General features: G+C 42.4%; 1 protein-coding gene across 3 annotated transcripts in view; it reads right to left on the bottom strand.

Annotated features, from left to right (window-relative positions):
- Window positions 1–17,240, bottom strand: part of KLHL18 (kelch like family member 18) — a 70,603-nt gene that overhangs the window by 44,650 nt on the left and 8,713 nt on the right. The window contains exon 2 of one of the 3 annotated variants that reach the window (XM_023515941.1): window positions 6,816–6,869. The exons of the other annotated variants lie outside the window; for them this stretch is intronic. The gene's annotated coding sequence lies outside the window, so the exon portion shown is untranslated. The remainder of the gene's footprint in view (window positions 1–6,815; window positions 6,870–17,240) is intronic. 3 annotated transcript variants of the gene reach the window in all.

Below are 17,240 nucleotides of genomic sequence, written 5' to 3'. Positions count from 1 at the left end.
ATGTCCCTGAGTAGTCCCAGCGCTCTGGAGACTGAGGTAGGAAGGAGGACTGCCTAAGCCCAGGAATTTGAGGTTGCTGTGCAGTAGGCTGAGCCCATAGCACTCTAGCCTGGGGCAACAGATGGAAACTCTTGTCTCAAAAAAAAATAAAGTAAAATAAAAAGAATGATACCACAAATTCTGTTCTCCACCATAGGCAGATAGGGGCTCAACATTCAACCAGCTGCTTATTCAAGCAGGAAAAGCAGCAGGGCAAAAATCTGAGTCCAAAGTAATATGAGACAGGTATTCCCAAAGAAAGCAAAAGATAGACTTCTGCACTTGGTTCTGGTAGCACAGTAGTTACAGTGTCAGCCACATACACAGAGGCTGGCGGTTTTGAACCTGGGCCAGGCCTGCTAAACAACAATGACAACTACAACAACAGGCTGGGTGTTGTAGTGGGCGCCTGTAGTACCAGCTACTTGGGAGGCTCAGGCAAGAGAATCGCTTAAGCCCAAGACTTTGAGGTTGCTGTGAGCTGTGACACCACAGCACTCTATCAAGGGTGGCATAGTGAGACTCTTGTCTCCAAAAGAAAAAGAATAGATTTCTGTTTGATGGAAAACATTTTGATACTATTGTTCCTATCTCTAGGAGCTCACAATGTATATATATAAAAAAAAAAAAAAACGAATAAGCAGGCTCGATGCCTGTGGCTTAAGTGGCTAAGGCACCAGCCACATACATTTGAGCTGGTGGGTTCAAATCCAGCCTGGGCCTGCCAAACAACAATGATGGCTACAACCAAAAAATAGCCAGGCATTGTGGTGGGCACCTGTAGTCCCAGCTACTTGGGAGACGGAGGTAGGAGACTCACTTGAGCCCAGGAGTTAGAGGTAGCTGTGAGCTGTGATGCCATAGCACTCTACCCAGGGTGACAGCTTGAGGCTCTGTCTCAAACAAACAAACAAACAAAAAACTAATAAGCAAATAGATAAGTGCCCTGTCTGTTCAGACAGATTACTCTTGGGATTAGTGTGGTTAAGCCCAAGCTTTTGGGCACTCACGAAAGATGCTGAAAGTGCATAAGAAGTAATCCATAATTCTATTGAGGCACGAGTTTGAATTATCATAGCTAGTGTATAAGAATGGAGAAGCAGGGTGGCGCCTGTGGCTCAGTGAGTAGGGAGTCAGCCTCATATACTGAGGGTGGTGGGTTCAAACCCAGCCCCTGTAAAACTGCAATAAAAAATAGCCAGGCGTTGAGGTGGGCGCCTGTGGTCCCAGCTACTCGGGAGACTGAGGCAAGAGTATCGCCTAAACCCAAGAGCTGGAGGTTGTTATGAGCTGTGACGCCACAGCACTCTACTGAGGGTGACAAAGTGAGACTCTGTCTCTTAAAAAAAAAAAAAAAAGAATGGAGAAGCAGTAGGATTGAATTAATCTCTAAAATAAAGTAAAAGAGGCCAGGTGTAGTGGCTCACAATTGTAATCCCAGCACTCTGAGATTGAGGTGGGAAGACTGCTTAAGGCCAAGATTTTAAGACCACCCTAAGCAAGAGTGAGACTCCATCTCCACGAAAAAAAAGAAAAAATTATCCAGACTTGGTGGTATGTACCTGTAGTTCCAGCTACTTGGGAGGCTAGGCAAGAGGATATCTTGAGTCCAGGAGTCTGAGGGTGCAGTGAGGTATGATGACACCACTGCCTTTAGGCTAGGTGATAAAGCAAGACTCTGTCTCAAAAAAATTAATAAATACTTCTGCACAGCCAAAAACACAGTAAATAAGGCAAGCAGACAGCCATCAGAATGGGAGAAGATTTTCGCAGGTTATGTCTCTGACAAAGGTTTAATAACCAGAATCCATAGAGAACTTAAACGTATTAGCAAGAAGAAAACGAGTGATCCCATCTCAGGGTGGGCAAGGGATTTGAAGAGAAATTTCTCTAAAGAAGATCGGCGCACGGCCTACAGATATATGAAAAAAATCTCACCATCCTTAATCATCAGAGAAATGTAAATCAAAACTACTTTGAGATATCATCTAACTCCAGTGAGATTAGCCTATATCACAAAATCCCCAAACCAGAGATGCTGGCGTGGATGTGGAGAAAAGGGAACACTCCTACACTGCTGGTGGGAATGTAAACTAATACGTTCCTTTTGGAAAGACATTTAGAGAACTAAAAATAGACCTGCCGTTTGACCCTGCAATTCCTTTATTAGGTATATTCCCAGATGAACAAAAATCACATTACAACAAAGATATTTGTATCAGAATGTTTATTGAAGCCCAATTCATAACTGCCAGGTCATGGAAGAAGCCCAAGTGCCCATCGATCCATGAATGGATCAACAAACTGTGGTATATGTACACCATGGAATACTATGTAGCCATAAAGAAAGATGGAGACTTTACATCCTTCATGTTCACATGGATGGAACTGAAAAATGTTCTTCTTAGCAAAGTATCACAAGAATGGAAGAAAAAGTATCCAATGCACACACCCCTATTATGAAACTAATTTATACCTTTTATATGAAAGCTATAACCTAATAACAGTCTAAGAATATGGGGAGAGGGGAAGCAGAGGGGAGGGGGGAATGGGTGGAGGGAGGGGATTGGAGGGATCACTTCTGAGGTTTATCGTATAAGGGTACAAGTGAATCTAAGAGCAGAATGTGAACGTTTTAAAATAATAACTAAGAAAATGACATGAAGGCTATGTTAACCAGTTTGATGGAAGTGTTTCGGATTGTGTGTGAAAACCCCACACTGTACCCCAGAAGTGCATTAATGTACATAGTTACCATTCAATTAAAAAAAAATTAATAAATAAAAGTAAATAAAACAAAATAAAATAGTAGGCAGACTTGCCTTATCAGATGTCAAGACTTATTATAAAGCAAAATAAATTAGTACATTGTAGTACTAAAGCAAACTGACCAATTGAACAGAATATTCAGAGATATGTCTCATACATATGTAAATTTGATAAATGACAGACTGGCACTACAGATAATCTGCAAAAGAGTCCACTTAATAAATGGCGCTGAGACAACTGGTTATCTACATGGAAAAAAAGTCAAAATCCTGCCTCACATCACACCCAAAAATCAATTTCAGGTGGAATAAAGCCTTATGTATTAAGGGCAAAACTTACATATTTTTGTTTAAGGCAGCACCTGTGGCTCTGTGAGTATGGCTCTGGCCCCATATACCAAGGGTGGCAGGTTCGAACCCTGCCAAACTGCAACAAAAAAATAGCTGGGCATTGTAGCGGGCACCTGTAGTCCCAGCTACTCAGGAGGCTGAGACAAAAGAATCGCCTAAGCCCAAGAGCTGGAGGTTGCCACAGTACTCTACTGAGGGCAAAGTGAGACTCTGTCTCTAAAAAAAATTTTTTTTTGCTTGGAGGAATTACAAGCAATAAAAAAAAAAACTTCAAAAACTATAAAAGAAAATACGATACAGTATTTTTTCTTTCTTTCTTTCTTTTTTTGAGACAGAGACTCACTCTCTTGTCCCAGGCTAGAATGCTATGGCACCATAGCTCACAGCAACCTCAAAACTCCTAAACTTGAGCAATCCTCTTGGCTCAGCCTCCTGAGTAGCTGGGACTACAGGCGCCAGTTACAATGCCCAGCTAGTTTTTCTATTTTTAGTAGAGACAAGATCTGTCTTGTCTCCTGAGCTCAAGAGATCCACCTGCCTCAGCCTCCCAGAATGCTAGGATTATAAGTGTGAGCCACCATGCCTGGCCAAGAGTGGGATTTCTTATTTATTTATTTATTTATTTATTTTTGAGACAGAGCCTCAAGGTATCCCCCTGGGTAGAGTACCATGGCGTCACAGCTCACAGTAACCTCCAACTCTTGGGCTCAAGCGAGTCTCCTGCCTCAGCCTCGCAAGTAGCTGGGACCACAGGCACCCACCACAGTGCCCAACTACTTTTTGGTTGCAGCCGTCATTGTTGTGTTGGCAGGCCTGGGCTAGATTCGAACCCGCCACCTTAGGTGTATGTGGCTGGTGCCTTAGCCACTTGAGCCACAGGGACTGAGCTGAGTGGGACTTCTTAAAGTAAATTTCAAGACATTAACTGTAAGAGAAAAATGATTCAGTATCTGACTACAATAAAATTAAGAACTTCTGTCTATCAAGACACCATGAAAAGACAAGTCACAAATGAATAAAGATATCTGCAAACATAAAGCCAATAAACAATTAATATCCAGAGTATATAAAGAACTTCAATAAGGCAAAAACTCATAATAAAAAGATAACTTAGGCCAGGTGTGATGGCTCATAGCTATAATCCCTGCACTTTGGGAGGCTGAGGCAGAAGGATCATTGAGACCAGGAGTTCAAGAATCCTGGGTCAACAGAGACAACCCTGTCCCTACAAAAATTTAAAAATCAGTTGGGCTGATTACAGCTACACCTGTGGTCTTAGCTATTTAAGAGGCTGAGGCAGGCTTAGGAGCTGGAGGCTACCATAAGCTATCATCACACCACTACACTCCAACTTGAGTGGAAGAGATCCTGTCTCTGAAAAAAAAAAAGGGAAAAAACAAACTCCCAAAAAGGAAATCTGGGCCAGCGTGGTGCTCACGACTGTAATCTGAGCACTGTGTGAGGATGGGGAGGGAGAATTGCTTGAGCTCAGGAGTTTGAGACTTGCCTAAGGGAGAGTGAGACCCCAGACTCCTAAAAAAATGGAAAAACCCAGCCGGGCACCACAGGGAGCGCCTATAATCCCAGTGGCTTCTGGAAGCTGAGGCAGAGGGATGCCCACAGCCCGAGTCTGAGGTTGCAGTGAGCTATGATGCTATATTGCTCTCTGCTCAGGGCATAGGGTGGTACTCTGTCTCAACAACAACAACAAAAAAGCAAAGAAATAAAAATAAAATAAGCAAAGAAATTAAAAAAAAAAAAAGGAAATCTGGGATATCTATAGGTTCAAATGGTTCAACTAGAGAATTCTATCAAATGTTTAAAAAACAGAGAGAGCTATGATCTCTTTCAGAAAACAAAAGAAGAAAGAATAACTCCCAACTCATTTTATGAAGCCAGTATTATGCCAATACCAAAACTAGACACAATGACAGTATAGAAAAGGAAAACTACATATCAATATCCCTCATGAACACAGATGCAAAAATCCTTAACAAAGTATTAGCAATTATATAATTCGGTAGTATATAAAAATAATTATATACCATAACCAAACAGAGTTTTATTCTAGAGCAAGGCAGGTTTAACATTTGAAAATAAATCAAAGTAATTTACGATATTAACAGGTATTTTAAAAAGCCACATAACCTTCTCAATGCAGAAAAAGCACTTGACAAAATTCAATAATCATTCATGATAAAAACAAACTGACAACTCTGAGAACACTAGGAATTGGTGGGAACTTACTCAATTTGATAAAGAACATCTGAAAAACTTCTAACTTGCTGAGCAAGGTGGCCCAGGCCTGGTAATTCCAGCACTCTGGGAGGCCAAGGCAGAAGGAACACTTGACGATAGGAGTTCAAGACTAGCCTGAGCAAGAGTAAGACATCTCTACTAAAAATAAAACAACAAATTAGTCAAGTACAGTGGCATGTACTTCTGGTCCCAGCTACTCTGGAGGCTGAGGCAGAAGCATTGTTTGAGACCAGGAGTTTGAGGTTGCAGTGAACTATGATGACACCACTGCATTCTAGCTTGCGCAACAGAGTGAGATCCTCTCAAAAAAAATTAAAAAACTGGCCAGACATAGTGGCACATGCCTATAGTCCCAACCTACTTGGGAGGCGGAGGTGCAAGGATTGTGTGAGCTATGATCATGCCACGGTACTCCAGCCTGGGCAATAGAGTGAGATCCTGGCCTTACAGAAAGTAAAAAAAAAGACAGTTCAATGAGAAAAATCAGAAAAAGACATGAAGACATATTTCATCAAAAAAGATATATGCATGGTAAATAAGCACATGAAAAGATGTCCAATATCATTATTTGTCAGGAAAATGCAAACTAAAATCACAATGAGTTATCATTACACATTTAACAGAATGGCTAAAATATAAAAACAGCGGTAATAGCATATGCTGATGAGGATGCAAAAGAACTAGCTCATTCACTGAATTAATCAAGGCTTTCCAGAAAAATAGAACTGATAGAGGAGAGAAAGGAGGAATGGAAAAATGTCCTTCAATGGGTAAATGGTTAAACAAACTGTGGTACCACTATACCGTGAAATACTACTCAGAAAGATATCAAAACAACCAATAATTTGGATGCTCCTCAAGGGCACTAAGCTGAGTGAAAAAGCCAATCTCCAAAGGTCACATACACTATCATTCCACTTCTATAACAGTCCCAAAATGAGGTAGATAGCTACCTAGGTGTGGTAGTAATCCTAGCACTCTGGGAGGCCAAGATGGGTGGATTGCCTGAGCTCAAGAGTTTAAGAACAGCCTGTACAAGAGCGAAACCCCGTCTCTAAATAATAGCCAGTGTTATGGCAGGCACCTGTAGTCCCAGCTATTTGGGAGGCTGAAGTGAGAGGATCATTTGAGCCCAAGAATTCAAAGTTGCTGTGAGCTATGACACCACACTCTATCAAGGGTGACAAAGTGAGACTTTGTCTTCAAAACAAACAAACAAAATAAAGAACAAATTAATGGTTGCCAGACATTAGGAATGGTGGGTGGGAAAAGGATAGCTATGACTATAAGGGGGTCGCACATGGGAGATCTTTGTAGTTAGGCAATAGTTCTGTATCATAGAGGTCACTGATAACCTTGACAAGAGCAAATAGTGCTGACCTGATGTAATTAACTTACCTTACTAAAATACACGCTTCACCAAGGGAACAATCTTCATATGTTTCATGTTTCCTGGAATAGTCCAGCAATTAATATTCAGTATGTGTTGAATGAATGAAATTTCTGATTAAGTCAACTCAATACATAATTGAGTCTGGTCATGTCAGTCCCCATTTGGGTGGCTCTCTACTGCCTACAAATAAGATTCAAACCCTAAACCAGCCCTGATCTACCCCATCCAGTTTTATCTTCCTCATGCCTCTCTTTGAAATTGCTGGCAATTCCCTCAGTCTGTATCCTTATCCAATTCAGCCCAATGAATTACTCCTCATTCTTGAAGATTCAGCTCCCTCCTCTCAAGAGCCTCTGTGACTGCATTTTTCATGTTGCACCTGGCACAAGCCTCCACTATGGCACACATTATATTGTCCCTAATGAATATCTTTTCATCCAAGCTGAACATTCTTTCCACAGAAGGGATGGTTGTGTCCTAGCGTTTAACACAGTGCCTCATGCTCAAGTGTACTTTATGAATTCCAAAGCCTATTTCATCTAAAAGGTCCTTGATCTGAGATATAAACAAGTAACAAAATTTCTGATGTATTTTACCTCTTCTTTTTAACTGTTGACCTTCTGACACAGTATTAATAGAGCCGGATAAAGTGAGAGCTCAAAGGTTGAAAAGCATAGGTAAGGAGTGTTACTCTTTAATCCTGCCTGAAAATTCAGTTGGCTGAAGTAAAAGGCTCAAAAAAAGACAATAAGGCTTAGGGCCAACTTATAGAGATACTGACTTCTAGGCTAACAACAGTGCATTCCCACTCCTGAAGGAATAAACAAGCCCATTAGCTATCTTGTTCAGGTGGGTTTTCTCACAAGATGGCATATAAAGAAATGGGGATGGTGAAGGAGTCCCTTCACCTTGAATGCTGATGGCCTGACTGCCAGGACAGAAAATGGGCAGAGGGACACTCACCCATCCACCATAAGCAGAAATGATGAGTCTTCATAATCCCATGGGGTTGAGAAACAGATAGCAAGTATAACAAAACATACTCGGCTGGGGCTGAGGTTTTGATGACATTTTAAAGCACTCTGTGTAAACACTCTTCTGATAGAGCTTTGGCCTCTCTGCTTTAGAGTAGTGACTCAGGAAAGGGGGTGAGGGAGGAAGTGGCTGACCAGCTCACACTAAAAAAAGACCTCATGCTACAGTCCATATAAAGAGCTAGCTAAAACATTTAGGCCTGAACATTCACATCTTCCAAATTCCAATTCCCGCTCCCCCCAATCTCCTACCACAATATCCAGCAAGATAGAATGAGGAAAGGGAGGGAGATGGGAGAGCAGACTCCTCAGGAACCACCGAACATCTAATTATACCAAGATCAAATGATTTGTAGATGTTCCTTACCAGTCCATATTCCTCACCATAAGAATTAAAGGACTTCACAGTGTGTATCCAACTCATCTCTCCAATTTCACTTTCTATTGTTTCTCCACGTCTTAATTATTTGGGAAATATACTGTATGTGCACTTTTATGCCTGGGCCTTTGAACAGACTCTCCCTGTACTATTATGGCATATCTATATCTCTTTCTATATACCTATTTATATATCTATCACTCATCCACAGTTCCTAGCTCATAACTTCCATAGCCCTTTTGTTAGGTCTTTTGTTATGACGCTGGGATGCTTTAGGTCTCAGCTCTTAGGAAATCGACTCTTTCTTCCCTTGCCCTCTTTTCACCTGCCTAAGGCAGAACACTAATCCGATTGTGGGTCTTAAAACCCTCATTCCAGAGAGGATCCTGCCCTACACCCTGGAGGAAAGAATGCTGTACAGAGAGGCCAGAAAAATCTGAACAGACAGGCCTCATGCAGGTTTCCCCAATTAGTCTATCAGCATTAAATTATACCCTTTTTTTGTCCAATTACATTTTGACATGGTTGTTCATGCTTCAACCATGCCTATCCAATCAACCTACCAAAAAAAGCCCAAGAGGGCAAGGTTCGAAAGTTCCTGGACAGCTGAATACATGGAGAATCCTGGTGGGTGGTGCGCCCAGGGGGTACATGGGAACTCCACACCCCTTCCCCCACACTTCACCCTATGCATAACTTAATCTGTATTCTTGTTAGATCCTTTATAACGGCCCAGTGAATATAAAAGTTTCCCTGAGTTCCGTGAGCCACTCTACCAAATTAATCAAACCAGAAGTTCAGACTTAGTGACTGGAGTCTGGGGCATGGGGCAGCCTTGGGAACTGAGCCCTCAACCTATGGGATCTGATGCTAGCTCCAGGCAGTGTTAGAACTGACAAGGAGGATACCCAGCTGGTGTCTGCTATAGAATTAATTACTTGCTTGGGGCGGTGCCTGTGGCTCAGTGAGTAGGGCACCAGCCCCAAATACCGTGGGTGATGGGTTCAAATCTGTCCCCACTGAATTGCAACAAAAAAAATAGCTGGGCGTTGTGGTGAGCACCTGTAGTCCCAGCTGCTCGGGAAGCTGAGGCAAGAGAATCACCTAAGCTCAGGAGTTGGAGGTTGCTGTGAGCTGTGACACTACAGCACTCTACCAAGGGTGACAAAATAAGACTCTGTCTCTTAAAAAAAAATTACTTGCTTGTACATGGAGAAATACCCAACACATTTGGTCACAAAAGTCTTCTATGTTGACTATACTTGTTTAATGAGAGAACAGGAAAGAACATACATTGAGAGTTTGCATTTTTCCCAGCTAAGAATGCCCTGGCCCACGGGTGTCTGTCAAAGTCCTATTCATCCTGCAAGGTACCAATTAAATACCATACTTTCCATAAAATAGTCACAACACTCTTAACTGTAAGTAACTGCCACCCCTTTGGTGTTCCCTTAGACTTCTGGTAATATCTGCACAGTTACAGAATTTACCATATTCTGTCTTGCCTCATAATTAATTAATAGACAGGTATCTATTTCTCCCACTAAATATAAACATCGAAGAAAGAGAGTGACTCCCATTCATAGCGGGGTGCACCTAGCAAAGCACCAAGCACAGTTAGATGCATTTCTATGGTATGTTGACTAAAGGAGAATCTCAAAGAATGCCACAGGCCCTTGAGAATAATTCAGCAAACCTTTTTGAGCACTTGAAACATACTAAGACCTATTCTAAATACTAGAAGGTGCTCCAGGAGTTCAACATACAGAGGGGAAGAAAACACTCAAACACATTTATACTCTGTTCAGTACAGTAAGGGGAGTAGAAGCAATGTGTGAAGTCAATGCTTCTTAAACTTTCAAGTGCACAGGAGGTAAGAATCACCAGATTCCAGTTTGGTAAGTGTAAAGTGGGACCTGGAATTCTGCATTTTTAACAGCCTCCCAGGTGATGCTGATGGTCCAGTGACAACACTGAGTAATAAGGGGTTAAAGTAAAAAGAAAGGGGGAGAAAGAAACTACAGCGGGAAGGATATAAGAAGACTGTCTTTGGACAGATGGACTTCATACAATCCTCCACTGTGACAGGGCAGGGCAAAAGAAAGAAGATAGCATGGGCTCCTTGAGAAAAGAAAATATGAAAGGAGCCTTGAAGCATGGATAGGGCTCTGGTTGGTAGATGAGCAGGCAGATACTCAAAGCCAAAGGAATAGAACAAAGGCCCAGAAGACAGAGAACATAGGTCACAAAGAGACAGCCAGCTGACACAGGAGAAGACTATGGGAAACTAGGAGAGGATAGCAGAGAGAGGCCAACTCTGGAGGACTTTGAATATCGAGAGTACACTGGCAGTCCTAGAAAAATCACCTAAGAGAGGTTGTCAACAAGAATAGAACACTGTTAAGCTTCTCCCTCTTACGTCTGAGACAGCAGTGAAGTAATGGATTTCTATGAGCAGCTTAGAATAATCAGAGATTCAGTTAAATCAGCAGTCCTTTCCTAATTCCAACTAGCTACCACCTGCTGCTCGTGCATTTCCACTATCGCTCAGATCATCCTGATGACTTAAAAGTGTTGGGTCATGGCTCTGTGCCTATAGCTCAAGCGGCTAAGGTGCCAGCCACATACACCAGAGCTGACAGGTTCGAATCCAGCCCAGGCCCACCAATGACAACTACAACCAAAAAATAGCCAGGCACTGAGGTGGGTGCCTGTAGTCCCAGCTACTTGGGAGGCTGAGGCAAGAGAATGGCTTAAGCCCAGGAGTTGGAGGTTGCTGTGAGCTGTAGTGCCACGACACTCTACCCAGGGCAACAGCTTGAGGCTCTGTCTCAAAAAAAAAAAGTAAAATAAAAAGGGTGGCACCTGTGGCTCAGTGGGTAGGGCACCAGTCCCACATACCAAGGGTGGTGGGTTCAAACCCGGCCCCAGCCAAACTGCAACAAAAAAATAGCCAGGTGTTGTGGCGGGTGCCTGTAGTCTCAGCTACTCGGGAGGCTGAGGCAGGAGAATCGTCTAGGCCAGGGAACTGGAGGTTGCTGTGAGCTGTGTGATGCAGGGCACTCTACCAAGGGCAATAGAGTTAAGACTCTGTCTCTACAAAAAAAATAAAAATAAAAATAAAAAGTGTTGAGTCGGATGGCACCTGTGGCTCAGTGGGTAAGAGCGCCAGCCCCATATACCAAGGGTGGTGGGTTCTAACCCAGCCCCACCCAAACTGCAACAAAAAAATAGCCAGGCGTTGTGGCTGGCACCTGTAGTCCCAGCCACCCAAAAGGCTGAGGCAAGAGAATGGCTGAAGCCCAGGAGTTGGAGGTTGCCGTGAGCTGTGACATCATAGCCTCTACCCAGAGAAATAGCTTGAGGCTCTGTCTCAAAAAAAAAAAAAAGAACAAGCCAGAATTAGTCTCTCTTACTTTGGCCATTACTATTCTCTCCCAAATAGCAGAGAGGAAAACTACAAGTGAAATCCTGTATTCTTCATGAACTGAGGAATATGCATCCTACCTTTCTATACTATAGGTGCACTAACACCATGCCCTGATTCTTCTTTATTCACAAATGATTTAATGAGCCATACTGAACCATGCAAAGGATTACCTTGGACCTCGGTAGGTACCTCTCTGACCTCATGTCCTCCTACTTTTCTCCTGGGTCACTCCACTCTTACCATGCTGGTTTCCTGTTGTTTCCCCAAAATACCAAGTATACTCTGCACCATAAATAACTGTCACCCACCCCATGGTGTTCTCTTAGGCCTCTGGTGATACCTGCATAGTTACAGAATTCATCATACTCTGTCTTGCCTCATAATTAATTGATGGGTTATCTATCTCTTCCACTAATCTATAAACACCAAAGACACAGACTGACCTCCATTCATAACAGGGTGCCTCCTAGCAAAGCACCATGCCCAGTTAGATGCACTTCTATGGTATGCTGACTAAAGGAGCATCTCAAAGAATCCTCACGGGCCCTGAAGGTAATACTCTTTTGAGCACGTGAAACATACTAAGACCTATGCCAAATAATAGATGGTTGACAGGCTTCAGGAGTTCAACATACAGACGGGAAAAAAAACACTCAAACACATTTACACTCTGTTCAGTATAGTAAGGGGAGTAGAAGCAATGTATGAAGCCAATGCTTCTCAAACTTTCATGTGCACAGGAGGTAAGAATCACCAGATTCCAGTTCAGCACAAAGTATGCTCCCGCCTCAGGGCTCTGTGCTTACTATTTCCTCTGCCTAAAATACTATATTCCCTCAGATATCCTCATGGATCACTTCCTCATTTCATTAAGATCTCTAGTTAGAGAGGCTGGCTCTGGTTCCTCTAACAAAAACAGCCCTCCCAGGCCCCTTATCCTGATTTATTTTTCTTTTGAGACAGAGTTTTGCTATGTCACCCTCAGTAGAGTGCCCCGGTGTCACAGCTCACAGAAACCTCCAGCTCCTAGGCTTAGGCGATTCTCTTGCCTCAGCCTCCCAAGTAGCTGGGACTACAGGCACCTGCCACAATGCCCAGCATTTTTTGTTGCAGTTGTCATTGTCATTCAGCTGGCCTGAACAGGGTTTGAACCTGCTAGCCTCCGTGCGTGTGGCGCAAACCATAACCACTGTGCTATGGCGCCCTGATTTATTTTTCTTTATAGCACTTACCACCACTGGTAATTTTCCATCTGTTTATTTACTGTCTGCTGCTCCAGTAGAAGGTAAGCTCACACTCACAGAGTCTGTACCTCCAGCACTTATAACAAAGCCTGGCACATTGGAAGGTGCTGACCTATCTGCCAAGTATACTTACTGTTAAATGAAAATGAAATGGGAAGCCACTCAGAGCAGAAGAAGGGCAGAGTTAAGGCTAAGGAAAAATAATCTGTTAGCAGTACAAGATCATTCTATAAAAGGTCTTTAAGAATTCCCTCAATGGGCAGAGCCTGTGGCTCAGTGAGTAGGGCACTGGCCTCATATATTGGGAGTGGCGGGTTCAAACCCAGCCTCGGCCAAAACTGCAAAAAAAAAAAAGAATTCCCTCAACATGCTAGAAAAGTTAAAGCAATCCTGAGTCAGGTAAAAGGTGAAGAGGATCTCAGTTAGGACAGTGATTTACTGAGCACCTATTATGTAGACATCTCAGTAAATAATTCAGTCAGCCCAGCTCTCATAGAGTTATAATACTATAAATAATTTTCTTTCTTTTTTTTTTTTTTGGTTGCAGTTTTTGGCTGGGGCTGGGTTTGAACCCACCACCTATGGCATATGGGGCCGGCACCCTACTCCTTGAGCCACAGGCACTGCCCAATACTTTTTTAATTGCTATTGTGATAAGTTCCACAAAATACACATGAAAGAGAAGGGGAGCCAAAGCCAATTCCAGAGTTTCAATATATGACTAGATGGATAGTGCGTCATCCTTACACATACACACACACACAAAAACAAAAGGGATAGTTTAGAAGGGCAAGAGGATTCATTGTAGACATAACTGAACATATAGAACATATAGAACAAATAGAACATATAGAACAAATAGAACAAATAGAACATATAGAACAAATAGAAATGCAGGTCTACCATGAGAGCAAAATAAGGTGTACAAATATAGATTTGAAAGCTATGTGTAATTTGTAGACTGTGCCAACGCACCTTTACTTGGAAGACATGTTAGCACAGAGTTTTGCTGCTCCTCAAGATAGCTCCAGCAAGGTTACAGGACATTTAGATTTTATAAATCAGCACAGGAAAAATAATAAGCTCACAACATGTCCACATCACTTAAATACGGATCTCTTAGAAGTCATTCCTTTCGGCTTGGCCCCTGTGACTCAAGCGGCTGAGGCACCAGCCACATATACCTGAAGTGGCGGGTTCAAACCCAGCCGGGGCCCGCCAAAACAACAATGACGGCTGCAACCAAAAAATAGCTGGGCGTTGTGGTGGGCACCTGTGGTCCCAGCTACTTGGGAGGCGGAGGCAGGAGACTCACCTGAGCCCAGGAGTTGGAGGTTGCTGTGAGCTGTGATGCCACAGCAATCTACCCAGGGGGACAACTTGAGGTTCTGTCTCAAAAAAAAAAAAAACAAAAAACGTCATTCCTTTCAAGGAACCATTTGAAGTGCAGCTACAGGGCTGAGCTAATACAATTTGGTTCTTAATAGCTGAGAGAGCATACTACAAAAAATAAAATAGTAGGAAAGATCACTCCTTAGTATCAAGTGTTTCTGACCAATAGGTGTGGATACAGAGAAATACTCTGGTTTTAGTGTTTACAGAAGAACAAAGTGCTACAAGCAACCTCAATTGCTCACTTGATAACAAAAAGTCTTCTCAAGTTTATTATCTATCTTTTTTTTTTAAATTGAGACAGAGTCTCACTATTTCACCCTCGGTAGAGTGCTATGGCATCACAGCTCACAGCAAACTCAAACTCTTGGACTTAAGCAATTCTCTTGCCTCAGCCTCCCAAGTAGCTAGGACTACAGGCACCCACTACAGCACTTGGCTATTTTTTTTTTTTTTTTTGTTACAGTTGTCATTGTTTAGCTGGCCCAGAGCCGGGTTCGAACCCACCAGCCTTGGTGCATGTGGTCAGCACCCTAACCACTGTGCTACAGGCACTGAGCCTATTATCTCTCTTTTTTATTGTGATAAAATATAAATAGCATATAATTTACCATTTTGATCATTTTTAAGTATACAGTTATGTGGCACGGAATACAATTATTCTACAATCATTACTACTAACTCTCTCCAGAATTTCTTCATCTTCACAAATTGAAATTCTGCATTAAACAATAACTTCCCATTCCCCCTACTCCCAGACTCTGGCAACCACCATTCTACTTTCTGTCTTTGAATTTGACTGAATTTGTCTGAATTTGACTACCCTGGGGACCCTCATGTAAGTAAAATTATACATTTGTCCTTTTACAACTGGCTTATTTTACTTAGTATATGTCTTCAACTTTCATCCATGTTATACCAGAATTTCTTTTTGTTTTAAGGGTAATATTCCACTGTCTGTATATGCCAGATTCTGTTTATACATTCATCCACTGATGGAACCTTGGGTTGCTTTTACCTTTGGCTAGTGTGACTAATGCTGCGATAAACATGGGTGTACAAGTACCTGTTCATGAGTTTTTTGTTTTGTTTTGTTTTGTTTTTGAGACAGAGCCTCAAGCTGTCAGCCTGGGTAGAGTGTTGTGGCATCACAGCTCACAGCAATCTCCAACTCCTGGGCTTAAGCGATTCTCTTGCCTCAGCCTCTCAAGTTGCTGGAACTACAGGCACTCGCCACAACATCCAGCTATTTTTTTTGGTTGTAGTTGTCATTGTTGTTTGGCAGGCTGGGCTGGATTCGAACCCGCCAGCTCTGGTATACATGGCTGGTGCCTTAGCTGCTTGAGCTACAGGCACCAAGCTGAGTTTATTTTTATTTATTTATTTATTTATTGAGACAGAATTTCACTATGTCACCTTCAGTAGAGTGCTGTGGCATCACAGCTCACAGCAACCTCCAACTCTTGGGTTTAAGCAATTTTCTTGCCTCAGCCTCCCACATAGCTGGGACTACAGGCACCCACTATAACACCTGGCTATGTTTTGGTTATAGTTGTTGTTTTGGCAGGCCCAGGCTGGATTCAAACCCCCCAGCTCCAGTGTATATGGCTGGTGCCCTGGCCACTGAGCTACAAGGCATTGAGCTATAGTTTATTTTTTTTAAGGCATTTTTGTGTTCAGATGAGATATTCAGCATATTCTGACCTCACATCCGCTATATTGGATCACATTTGAACTACTGATCCCCTACTTTGCCTGCCAAAAGCCCAAACTCTCACCCTTACTTTCAAGGCCCTGAACATAGACCATCTGTTCCCACTGGAACATAGGTGCTATGATAGTCTCCTTTGATGGGCCCTTTTGCAGGCAGCTAAGCATCCTCAGCTTCAATTGCAATAGAAAGGGAGCATGGTGTCTTTAGTTAACACTTGGAAACATTCTGTTTCAAGCTCCAGCTGAGCTAAAAGATAAGATGCAAAATTCAATAGTAACTTCTCCTATGTCAGTTATTCACTTACCAACCAGCATAGTCTCATGATCACCTGCAGTAAGCTGAAAAAGAAAATTTTTCACTTCTGGTCCATCTGTACTCTTTACTAAAAGATGCTTCCAATTCCTGATACTGTGTTAAAACCACACAAGTATACATTGGGGCAATAAAAGAAATTTTACCTACTCCAAAAACCTTAAACTTTTCAAAGGCGATTATCAGCATATGACAGAGGTCAGTAATTACAAACAGATTTAGCTCATGTTTGTTTTTGTAAATAGATTGTTATTGGAACATAGCCACATCCACTTGTTTAAGGTATTGGGTATTGCTGCTTTTGCATTATAACATCAGAGTTGAGTAGTTGCAGCCATAACCATATATCACAATTCTAAAATATTTACTATCTGGTCCTTTACAGAAAACATTTACCAACTCCTAGGTCACACACCTTAGTTCACCCCATTTTGTCCCCAACTGGAAACAAGTGATGAATAATCACATGGGGTTTTTCTTCTTCTTCTATTTTTTTTTTCTTTGAGACAGAGTCTCACTTTATCACCCTTGGTAGAGTGCCATGGCATCTACCCATCAGTGATTCTCTTGCCTCAGCCTCCCAAGTAGCTGGGACTACAGGCGCCTGCCACAATGCCCAGCGATTTTTTGTTGTAGCTGTCATTGTTGTTTAGCTGGCCCGGGCCAGGTTCAAATCCACCACCCTCAGTACATGTGGCTGGCACTGTAACTACTGGGCTACCGGCACCAAGCCTTCTTTTATTTTTTAATGGGGTCTCATTCTTGCTCTGGAGCTCAAGAGATCCTCCCCATATAATCAGCTGTTTGAGTATTTTTCCTAAAGTCTTCCTAAGCTAACCTCAGGGAAGCTCGCTGGTTCCATGCCAAAGAGGCAATGATAGTCAACACTCAATAAGTCTTAAGGGCTCGGCGCCTGTGGCTCAAT

The sequence above is a fragment of the Otolemur garnettii genome, unplaced genomic scaffold, assembly GCF_000181295.1.
Source record: "Otolemur garnettii isolate 467f Iridium unplaced genomic scaffold, OtoGar3 scaffold00082, whole genome shotgun sequence".
Taxonomy (NCBI): domain Eukaryota; kingdom Metazoa; phylum Chordata; class Mammalia; order Primates; family Galagidae; genus Otolemur; species Otolemur garnettii.
The sequence above is the reverse complement of the archived record's forward strand: the minus strand, read 5'-3'. Positions and strand labels throughout refer to the sequence as shown.